The following is an 11,302-nucleotide window of genomic DNA, read 5'->3' as shown; positions in this document are numbered from 1 at the left end:
CGTAAAATATAGAAGGCGCTAAAAACGTGTCAAAGGGCGCCAAATCGCCCAACCAAACATCAAAAACAAATTTGGCGCCCCCTTGAAAAGCTTTTTTGGCGCCCCTCTCAGGTCTTTCTGGGTGGTGCACTGCACACCCTGCACACCCTGCCAGGCCGCCACTGCGAAGTGGGATGAAAAAAGGAAGTGAAAAAATGTTGGACTATTCCAGAAAAAAGGTTACCTCCTTGACCGTTATTATGACCACCTCAACTTTAGGGGTGAACTTTTTTCTGGAATACACAATTTTTATAAGAAGGATGATGAGGCTCAATTGAACAATTTGAGAACAATTTGAGAATAGTGCTAAGTATCAAAAGGCTGAATTTTATGCAAAGTAAGGGTCGTCAAATTAGAAAAGAAATTAAATTATTTCAAACTGCAAACTTATTTCTACAAAAGAATACTTTACCCCCCCCCTTCTCACAGACCTAGTAGGATTTTTATGAGCTAGTGGGGGTAAAAATAACGGACCAAAACTCAATGGGGATTGATATTTCATGTTTATTAGCACTGGGGATTTGAATTTCATTGTTTTGAGCCAGAAAATTCAGTGGGGATGGAAAAAATAGCACAATATTTTGCAGTGAGGATTTGCATTTCTGATTATTTTCAATGGGGTCAAAAATTAGAATATAATTTTCCACTAAGGACGATATTTTGGTCAGTTTTTCCAGTGGGAAGGGGTCCCAGTGAGTCTGTGAGAAGGGGGTGTTTTAAATTTAAAAATTTATTGAATTTGAAACTAAGGCAGGAGGGGAAGGATGAGTACGAAAATCTCGTACATCAGAGCGCGTAGTGTTGCGGTACTTTTAGGGAGTGGTCATAAAGTATCTACTAGAGGGGGTGGAGGATTTTTCCAAAAACTGAACACCCCCCTAGACATGTCCAAAACTTTTTCGAACCCCCCCCCCCCTTAACCAAGCCAAAATATTTTCGCACCCCTCCCTAAGAAAAAATCTTAAATATTTCCCCCCCCCTCGTACAATCCTTGCCTTGTTCATAAGTTAGATGAAAGTTGCTGAAATGTGAAATTGGATTTCAAACATAGCTTCCTGAACTTTACAATCTCAATTATATCCTCCAGAGGATTAAGGCGGGGTTAAAATGCTTGCAACGTTACTAATCATTTCTAGAAGCTCACTTTGGGCTCAAATGAAGCGTGTGAAATTCAGTCTAGGCACGTGTTTTCTGGTTAAGAAATTTTGCGTAATTCGCAAATAACTAAAATTTTGCATAGATTTTTACTATTTTGATGACGTCTTAAAAATAGAATTCTTATAACTTTTGATATACATAATTATTGGAATGAATTAAAATTTTGACCAAAAATGCCCCTAAAACCCCCCACCTTCCTCTAGTAGATACTTTATGACCGCTCCCTTAATACAAAGGGGCACAAGAAAGGTGGATGTCCAGAAACAAATTGGAGAAATTTTCTTAGTATTTATTCATATTTTTATTCATGTTTTTAACTTAATTTTTTGACGTATTTTTACATCGAATTAATTTTTAGCATATAAGCAAGCGCCGTTGAAAGTTTTTATGTTTCAAAAGCTCAAGTGAAACTCAAGATATTCAATTTTAAAGACAACCATGTATAATCAATAACATAACAAAATGAAAAAACTCACGTCGAAAAACGAAAAGTAAAAAATACAGACCTAGACGTCAAAATTGTTCAAAAATTGTTCAACAAATAATATCCAGCCTTCGTTTTTTATATTCTAATATTTGGAGAATACCAAAACCCCGTACAATGTAATGCATTACTAAACAATTTTCCCCCAAATATGCTTTTGCGCATTAATAAGACAACTTTAGGGAAATTGGGCTATGGATTGAAAGTCTAGTGGTAGGAAATTTCCTAGGGTAAGGAAATCTGCATGAGGTGCAAAAAGACGATGGTTCAACGCCGTGAAGAGGAGGCTTTGTAGAGCTTTGTTAGATTTTCGAAAACTGTTTATAGAACGTTGAAAACACACACGTTTTAGCGTATTAATATATAGATGCTTAAGAAAAAAATTAGGCTCATATATTTACCGCCATCCATAACGGTGATTCTATTTATAAATAGACTGATTCGGGAATATCTAGTTAGGCACTATCTTCAACCAAATCTCAAGCAAGCTGCCTGTTTTTAGCTGACTAATTTTCGCCAATGAAATAAAAGCAAACAAGAAACTATGCGCAGGTCCAAACGGGTACACTATATAAGCCTTGGAGCTAAGCAAAGTGTTAATAAATCATCCTGTACCTATTGTTTCTGCCATTTCTTAGAAAAATCACACGGAATCAGTCTATTTCACTGTAAGAACTTATTGAAAAGTATACCACCGACCATCCAGAGTTATTTATTCCAGTCTCATAAAGTAGATGCTTATTTTCTGCCATACTTGGTTTACTTTGTAAGAATTTTAAAAAGGAATATACACGTCTATCATTATTTATTGAAAAGGTAAACTGGAAAATGACTAGAAAATCATTTAGCACACCATGCAACCTCATACTCATTTAACAAAAAATTTTCCAGTACGCATCTCTTCATTAAAAGTAAATACTCATCAGAGATTGTTTTAATGAGACTGAACTAATATCTCAATGTCGCCATAGCAACAGATTTTATTTTAATAGCTTTAACAAAGCAGTCCCTCCGGAAGATTAAAACTTTTTACATTTTACAACGGCATTTAAACTTTTTACATTTCTCTTTTAGCATTTTATTATCTTTTATTATCTCTATAATGAATTATTATGTTCCCTACGGGAACAAACAAAAACAACTTTTTGTACATTTTGTTGAGATTTTTTCGAAGTAGTTTTACACTTGACCATAGTTGCCAAGCTTCAAAATTCTGAATGCGGGACAAGGTGTGCAAGTGAAACGCGAGTGCAAAATTGAGCTAGGCATTTCCAATGGGGTTTTGTGGGCAGAGAGCCCGGAGCCCCCTTAGAAAGATTTTCAATATTGAATTGATGGGAAAATTAGAAAACATGTCTAATTTTTCCCCTTTTTTATCATTAATCAATCTTCTTCCTCGTTAAGGGCTGTGTTTCTTCATTTTTGTGATTTTGGTGTGACTTTGAGCTTAATTGTACTGAATATTTGAAAATGCAGGACAAACAGGGGATGCGGTTGTTCAGCGAGAAAAAAGGTCGATTTGCATACATGTCACTTGGTAACTATGCTTGACAATCGCTCAGCGTAAAACATACAGTAGTGTATATTTTTTACTTTTACAAATAAAATTATGAAATGAAATGACTACTATAATAGCTATTGTATGCGAATAAGTCACGTCAGCAAAAAAACATCTTAGGGTCGTGGTCAAATTACCTTGCAAAGAGTTTTCCTCGAGTTCATTAAAGATCTAATCACCCAATATTCAGTCAACAGACGAATTTCGCATGCTAGCATTGCCTCGATATTATATATAGTATATTTTGAAATTGCTTTGATACTGAAAAACTTTGCACCCAGCCGAGTAAAATCATATGATTAGTCTAATAAAAACATACCACAGTCCAAAGCTCCAAAAAAATTTTTAAACGATAAATTTCCTCTAGAGAATGGTTGCAAACGATAGCCCTAGCCCGATAGCTTAAATATGGTATAATATCAGGGGTGGTCAAGCAGATGTTTGTAAAAATGAGCTTGAATGCTAAGCAACCCAGCCCTGACCTGAAAATTGGAGTTGCTTATAAAAAATGAGTAGTTTGAGTTCATGCAAAATCTACGCAGACTTGCTAATGCTTAAGCTAATGCTTTATAAGAAACTTTAGGCCTTTTCTTACAAGATAATTCTACTTCTCCATATCTTTGCAACAAGCAAAATATTGCAATCTATCTATCCAAAGTCTTTCACTGTACAATCATGGTCGAAATATTTGAGACAAAAGGGAAATTCCCAGCAAAATTTGAAAACCACAAATAATTTTGAAGCGCTCTAATGTTGGAAGGGTAGAGTTTTAACATGAGACTTAAAGGGACATAAAAGTACTGACGAAATAAGTAAACAAACCCTATGCAGGATACAAAATCAAAACAAATGTCACATGTCAAAATAAAAAATCAAATCAATTATGGCTGATTTTGATTGTTCAATTTTTTTACAAGTTTATTTTGGACACTTAATTGTTCTCTTTAATGACACGTGGTTCGCGCAATGTCTACATTTTACTACTTTTATGTCCCTTTAAGACTTAGGAGCATATGATCTGAGGATCCAAATGCTGAAAAATACTCCAGCAAGGCTCCAAATATAGTCTAGAAGCCAATAAACCCCCCCCGGCAAATCGAGATGCTCGATTAGATAAAGTGGAAAGCCTGAAATTGTCCAAACTTGAAATTCTGAAAAACGTTAAAATACCTAGAAATCACAGATTAAATAGAATCGGAACAGAAGTTGAAAGAGAATTAAGGTAAGGGGAGCCTAAAAATTTGAGATCATTTCCATTAGGGTAGATATAATTGAGAATTAACTCGTCTTAAAAGACGACAACGTTCCACTTTTCTGTGTGAGAAAAGGTTGAAGTTGTTTAAGATACAGTCCTTAAAGAAAAGGGTTATTCTAAGGTTTTGTATAATGGGAATAAATTTTCTATTAATATGCAATAAGCCCTATGGAAGGTTAGCTAATTACATATTGTGAAAATCAGACTTGAATGGATTAAGGAAATAGGATCAAGCAAGCTTAGTTTCAGACGCGGTAATCACGGAAAAAAGATCATTTCTACCAGCAAGAAGTGTTAAAAATTAAAGAAAGCCAGCTGCTGGATAATGTACAGTTGACGCTCTCTAATTCGACGTTCTATTATTCGATACGCTCCATTATTCTATAAAATTAAAAGTCGCCGTCAACAAGAAACTCTCGTAAACGACGCTCTACTAATCGATACTCCCTTATTCGATTCCCCTTGAAAATTAAAATCTGCTTGATCAAATTAGAGAGCGACATCTGTACATCGGATTTATTATTTGTTAGATTTCAGAAAATTTTTCCCTCCTTGCGTGAAATTCATTGTAAATTGTAGATCTTGTTTTTTCGTGAGATTAAATACACGCTAAATTTTTCAAAACGCTGTGAATTAAATCCAGAAAAATTTGTGCTTCTTTTTTGGCTCGCCAGATTTGAACTCACGAAAAGCAAAGATACGTCGAACCATGGAAGTATAAAGAAATAAAGAAAAATAGGAGCTGGATTTGTTTGTGAATATTAAGCTATTCTTATCTTGTTTGAGTAAAAGAAAACGATTTAGTTTAATTTCATACTCAAAGTTTCCATGCCATCCAGGATGAAAGAAAAATGGAATAGTTAAAGTCTGTCTCAATATAATCTGCAGCGAATACAAAAAGGCTGTAACTTTTGAACGAATTCGAATGAAAATGACGGTTCTACACCTTGTTGAAAAGATAATCAGAAGTGGAATATTATGAAATAGAAAAGATTTAAAAAATTTAGAAAATGGAGATGAAAAATGAAGAAGAAAACAATCAACTTGGTGTGTGGTGTATTTTCAGACTTTTGTACTTGAGTTTTAACATGAGACTTAAGACTTAAAAGATCAAAATCGTTTCGATCAGGCTTGGAATATAGCCTAGAAGCCACCGAACCCCTCAAAAATCAAAACATTCAGTAAAAGAAAGTGGAAGTGCTAAAGTAGCAATTCTCGCCAAACTCTAAATTCTGAAAAACTTAAAAATACACTTAAGTCTCAATATATTTCGAGCAAGATTGCAGCTCCCATTTTTGTCAAGAACCCCCTCCCCCTTCCCCCCGGACGGACTTGATTGACAATTTACACTTCTTTTTATTTGCTTAAAAATTCAGCCATATATTCCAGAATCAGAGCTGTAGTCTTAAATTGTTCTTATTTTCAGAAATTTTCGTTGAGAAAGATTCGTTGTTGTCTTACATAAAAAATAATTATTAAAATATAATTAAAATAGATTTAACAGATATCTTTAACTTTATTTGAATTAATAACAATTTAAATTTTGATACAATATATACTCATAGTACACTACGTGAAAGGTTCCTTGGATCTTGTTCAAATTGAAAATCTTGCATGCGAATATAGTTTTCAAAAAATGTTTTTTTTCAATTTCCTCGAAGCTATTTAGTCAAATTTTTCAAATTGAAGATATATTCACTTAGAGGGCCTTACGCCTTGTATACGTCTCAGTAAACATTGGAAATGATAGAATAACTTTAAAAAAAAATCGTTGTTTTTGTAGGAGTTTCCATAAACCGAAGTCTTAGACTGATAAGATAATAAATTCGAATTAATTAATAAAATTTAGCTAAAAGTTACAAAAATATTCTTTTAATTCAGTAAAAATACAGTGAGGTCTCTTCAATTCGAATTTCTATAACTTCTCCTTAACTCGAACGAGTTTTGCCACCCCCTCTAATTATAAAGTTCGATTCAAAATTTCTATACAGTGGGTCAGGAAATACAACTAATGAGTAAAAAGATTTTATGTGTGTATCCGCAAAATTGTGTTATGACTATGAGTGCTCCCTCTTTTTGCTTTGATTTTTTTGGACTTTCTTACATCGAGGGATTAATAAAAATGGCTCGTTAAAAGTAATGGCTAGCGATCAGTACGTTAAAACTAACTGGTGATGGTGTACTTTCTAATATTTCGGCTATACCAGACACATGAATTTGTTCAAACTCGATATTTTTTCTCGCACGCTCTATAGATAACACGAAAAGTGGTCAAAATTTAAAATGAAGATGTCGGTTCTCAATTACAATAATAAAAAAAATCAAACAATAAAAATTTATAAAATTTCAATTATCCTTCCTTAAGTATAACAAAATTAATCAATTAATAAATTTTAACTATTCTATAGCGCATTATTAGCACATCTATGTACAGCAGCAATCAATAATACTTTAACATTAATTTGAAAAGACAATAAACCAGCTGCGCTGGAAGGTCAGCCTAAATTGCTTAATATGATTAGAAAGATATGTTGTTAAAAATTGATATGATTTACTAAAACGAGAGTGAAAAAATCATCAAATTTACGTTTGTATACAATATGGATTAAAAATATGCCATGTTACAATCTGTATGACAGAATAATTATTCGTCTCTTAATTAGGATAGATATTTAGATAATAAAAATTAGATATACAGATGAACAGCAACAAAAGGCTACATCAACAACAGATTCATGAAAATAAAATCCTTGCAAGGAAGTTAAAAGCAAGGCATACTGTACTTATCAAAAATCACAAAATTGTATACACTTTTCATTTTTCACTGAGCTTAGACTTATAATTATATTCTAGCTCAAGCTGGACAAAAGATCAAAAAAGTTTCAAAAACAAAGATGCTGTAAATCAGTAAAAGTTAAAATGGTGTCATTCTTATTCATCTTAAAACTGCAGAGAAATAGTTTAGCTTAAAGCTACATGTTTTTTATAATAAGCAATGAAAAAGTTTACACCGATCTAAAATTTATTCAAATTTAAAGTTTTATGTTTAGCATACCCGGTGTCGTCCCAGAAAGACTGTAATTATTGTACTGTATTTTCCCTAATCTGAGCCTAAATATGCTTAAAAGTGCAATATTTATCTATTAAAAAATATTTAATCCATTTATATACATTTATTATTTATCATTATTAGTCCAAAATGTATAAGTGTCCGCCATCAAATCACAGTGAGAAAATGCAAGTCTAGAAAAACATATTTCTGTCAATAATTTGATGAAGAATACTTCAGCCTTTCTGAAATTTACATAGGCGCTGCACTTTAAATATATATATTTGATTAATTTCCATTTACGCTTGATCATAATTATCTCCAAGTCAAAAAGAACAAATGCAAGTGTCTGCTTTCAAATCGCAGTGAAAACTTAAGTCTAGAAAAAATCATTTTTACGTCAATAATTTGATCAAGAACTTCGGTCTTTCTCAAATTCACATAGGAGTGGTACTTTAATATACTTGATCAATTTCCATTTACGCTTTATCATAATTATCTCCAAGTCAGTCCAAAAAAACAAATGTATATAACTGCCATGAGTGAAAAACGCAAGTCTAAAAAAAATCATTTTTGCGTCAATAATTCGATGAAGAACTTCGTTCTTTCTCAAATTTACATAGGAGCTGTACTTTAATATACTTGATCAATTTCCATTTACGCTTTATCATAATTATCTCCAAGTCGGTCCAAAAAAACAAATGTAACTGCCAGTGAAAAACGCAAGTCTAAAAAAAATCATTTTTGCATCAATAATTTGATGAAGAACTTTGTTCTTTCTCAAATTCACATAGGAGCTGTACTTTAATATACTTGATCAATTTCCATTTACGCTGTATCATAATTATCTCCAAGTCGGTCCAAAAAAACAAACGTAACTGCCAGTGAAAAACGCAAGTCTAGAAAAAAATCATTTTTGCGTCAATAATTTGATGAAGAACTTCGGTCTTTCTCAAATTCACATAGGAGCGGTACTTTAATATACTTGATCAATTTCCATTTACACTTTATCAATATTATCTCCAAGTCCAGAAGAACAAGCATATAAAATGCCTATCAAATCAAAAGATAGAAAACACTCAAGTTCGAGAAAACATTATTTTTGTGAATAATCAGATGATTAAGCTGTGAACTGTAATATATATACACTCCATCAAATTCCAGTAATTGTTGGTAGTTATTCTATATTCAAGTCCAAAATGAAAAAATATGTTTTCATGCTACAAAATAAATAAATGAGGTCTATAGCATGTAAAAAAATAACTCACAATTCAGGAAAAAACTTGAGCAAATAAGTTAAAATCTTCATACTTTAAAGAAAAGAACATCCTTATAATTTAACTCCAGTGTTGCATCTTCCTTAGTTATAAGTTTAAAAGCCATTTCAACAAGATGTAATGATTGTATAAATAAAAGCTGGCAAGAGATAAACACCGAACGAACGAAAAAGACTTATTGCTTGAGCCGCCATCTTGAAACACCACATTATGATCTGTAAAAACAACGCACGCTAAAAGTACGCAAAAAGTTAACCCGATCGGAAGAAAGTTTAGGAATCAAAGTGATATCGGGAAATCGGAATAAAAAAACCAAACTCTTAAGTTGCGGCGGCGGCTGGAAAAAAGGGATTTGAAGGGTCATCGGGGCTGACCAATAAAGCAAAAATAAAAATATTGATAAGAGTCTTTTCTCAGCTTGCACACAACGTTGTTTCAACGTTCATCTAACGTTACCCGTGGATACCCCTTAAAACCCACAATAAAAAGTGGTACCCTCTATCTCATTGTTTAGTTGGAGTGTAAGGCTGAAACTTTTTGTGTTGAAAGTACGTTGTCTATGATTGTCTTCCCTAGTAGTGATGTTTTGTAGAAAACAGTTTTCAGTTTTTCACGAGGAAGTGAAAAAGTGCAGTTTTAGCTATTTACCCCTTAAAACCTACAAAATGGTTTTTCTCGAATAACTTTTTACAAAAAAGTTCTTTTGACCTCAAATTTTGAACAGTGATTCACTGTAAAGTTACTAATGTTATGAATATACCATTAGTACCTAAATGATCTCAAAAATATGTGTTAAAATCAAAATACCCCTTAAAACCTACAAAAATAAGGCTAAAAACCACAAAGTCCGACCCTTGCTAACGGATTACTCAAGCTGATGGATACAAATTTGGTGTTGCTTCGTGATTCAATGGTTCAAAGACTTGCTAGAAATTCATTCCCACAACAATATTTTCATTTTTCAGGATTTCATGCCCATAATGCAATTGTGTGTGGTTTTTTCGTCAAAAACGGCTACGAAAGGCCAAAACCTTCATTCGCTTCATTTTTGACCTATGGTTCTAATGTTTTTCTAAATCTCCATCAAATTTGTGACATTTTGGTATGCAACATGATCAGGTTTTGAGAAAGTCGATTTTCAGATTTTATTGATCATCACCATAAAAGTGCTTTAAAGTAGAATTTTAAGGGCCTGTCATTTTCGTTGGGGTCTATTCACGAAGATGAAAATGATTTTTTCATACCTACCATAAGTATAGGTATCTAAAATGTATAGGTTTTATGACCTTAAATTCAATTGTGTAATTTCTAGGTCCAAAAAACCTGATTTTTTGAAGGGATTTTTGATAAAATTTTGAATAACTTCGAATTTTAAGATACTTTAGCATCTTTAAAATCCTTAAAATTTGGTATTTTATGAAAGAACATTTATAAGAGGTTGTAAAAAAGTGAAACATACCACATAAAATTAAATCTGGTAGTTATGAAAGCCAAAAATGCAACATTGTGGGTTTTAAGGGGTATGTGGTTTTAAGCAAAATTAAAATAGAGAATATAATTCATGACAATATTTTGCAAGGGTCTCTGAATACAGCTAATACACATCTAAGTCATAGTCATTTTCTGTCAAATTTCAAATTGTTAATCTCAAAACTTAATCTAAAGTTAAAATCAACTATATTATAAAATACTATAATTATACATATTATATTCAATTAATTTGATATGCAGTATAATACTAAAGGCTGCTTACAAAAAAATTAGCGACTCGAATGAACGATCATTTATTTGTAAAGGACTATAATGTTTAATCCAGAGATTAGAAGAATTTTAATACAGTTTCAGAATTGAGTATGTAATAAAACTTTTTCGTTTGTCAATCCCTTATTAAAGAAATGTTCAAAAAGTACGAATCGCTATTTTTATTTTGGAACAGACTTTTAAAGGTTTTATCTTTACATAAGTGTTCCCGTTTTATATCAGACACATATTTCTTATCAGGACAGTGTCTGCCCCATTGTTATATTGTGCTGATATATAAACAAAAAATGTTTTTATTTTCCTCTTTCTGATCAATCTTGCTCCACATCCGTGTCAATTCAATATAAAAAATCTTGTAAATCAAAATTGATGAGTAAGCAAACGATATCACTCTCTTATTTAAAAACAAAACCTTTATGATAAGTATTCATAATATTCTATGGGAAATGAAATTATACATAATGAGTAAAATATACTACATGATATTGAGCAATTATTTTGTTAAATGACTTCAAAGCATTTATTGTAGCATTGTTGAAAGTTTGTGACTGATTGATAGTGCTTTAATTTTGTAAAACACTGGTCTGATGTGTACGTTATATTTAAGATTGTCATATGCGAAGTTTTATCTTTTTTCATGGTACTATGAGTTCACAAAGAATATCCTCTTGAGAATACAACTTTCATTTTAATTGATGGCTTTAGGTAAGGTGAGTTTGTG

The 11,302-nt window shown here is 32.2% G+C and overlaps 1 protein-coding gene across 2 annotated transcripts in view; it reads left to right on the top strand.

Moving 5' to 3' along the window:
* LOC136819605 (fibropellin-1-like) overlaps positions 1–11,302 on the top strand; it is a 151,692-nt gene that overhangs the window by 77,609 nt on the left and 62,781 nt on the right. The window lies entirely within an intron of this gene.

The sequence above is a fragment of the Clytia hemisphaerica genome, unplaced genomic scaffold (genome assembly GCF_902728285.1).
Source record: "Clytia hemisphaerica strain Z4C2 unplaced genomic scaffold, Clytia hemisphaerica genome assembly, whole genome shotgun sequence".
Classification (NCBI taxonomy): domain Eukaryota; kingdom Metazoa; phylum Cnidaria; class Hydrozoa; order Leptothecata; family Clytiidae; genus Clytia; species Clytia hemisphaerica.
This window is presented reverse-complemented; position numbering and strand designations above follow the sequence as displayed.